Raw genomic sequence first — 890 nt, 5'->3', positions numbered from 1 at the left:
GCCCGCGCACGCGACGCCCGGGGGCCTGCGGGGGCCCTGGGGACCGAGGAGCTGGGCGCCCGCTGGCAGGCAGCCTCCTCCTCATGCCGCGCCGGAGCCCGGCGCCCCGCGGCCGCCGCGGGAGCCTCACGCAGGCCAGGGCGGCGTCCCGGCCAGCGACGAGCGCGCTCGGGCTCTGACTCCAGCGGCCGCCAGCTGCCTGCCCGGCCGCGAAGGCGGCAGCGGCATCACAGCCGCCGGCCGAGGGTGAGGCACCCCCGCCGGCGCCGCCCCCGCACGGCCCGCAGACACCGGGCGCGACCCGGCGACTCGCGCTGCGCGCAGAGAGGAGGAGCCCGCAGAGGAGGCGGCCGAGGGCCGTCGGCGCCGCGACTGGGTCGGAGAGGGGGGCGGATCCGAAGGAGAGGGCGCGCCGAGACCCCCGCGGTCGGCGCTCGCCCGGAACTCGGCAGGCGGCGCTGCGCCGGGACCCGAGGAAACCTGGAGGACCCCCGCCCGCCCCTCGCAGGAACATCGCGCGTCCTGATAGGCCCGCGCCGCCCCGCGCAGAGCACCACCCTCCCGCTGGGGCCCATCCGCCTCCTACGTCACATTCGTCCCTGGCCGCCTGGGGTCCCCCAGCTCGCCGCGCTGCTGGGGGTTGACTGACGCGCCACGAGCCTCGGGTGCGTTCTACTCTGGGGATCAGAAATTAAGGATGATGCACCTGAAGGGAAAGGGGTATCTCAAAAAGGAGACTTACATGATGCAATTTCCTCCAAAAATACTCGTTTGGGGAACTAGGTGTATTTGCGACCTGTGTTAATGAATCCCCCCCCCCCAACTAACCTTCCTCTGGAAACTGTCAGAATGTGATATGGGCGCGTGTAAATGCCTTATACCTGGACTTG

This window comes from Otolemur garnettii, unplaced genomic scaffold (assembly GCF_000181295.1).
Source record: "Otolemur garnettii isolate 467f Iridium unplaced genomic scaffold, OtoGar3 scaffold00012, whole genome shotgun sequence".
NCBI classification, from domain to species: domain Eukaryota; kingdom Metazoa; phylum Chordata; class Mammalia; order Primates; family Galagidae; genus Otolemur; species Otolemur garnettii.
Note: the sequence above shows the minus strand (reverse complement) of the source record.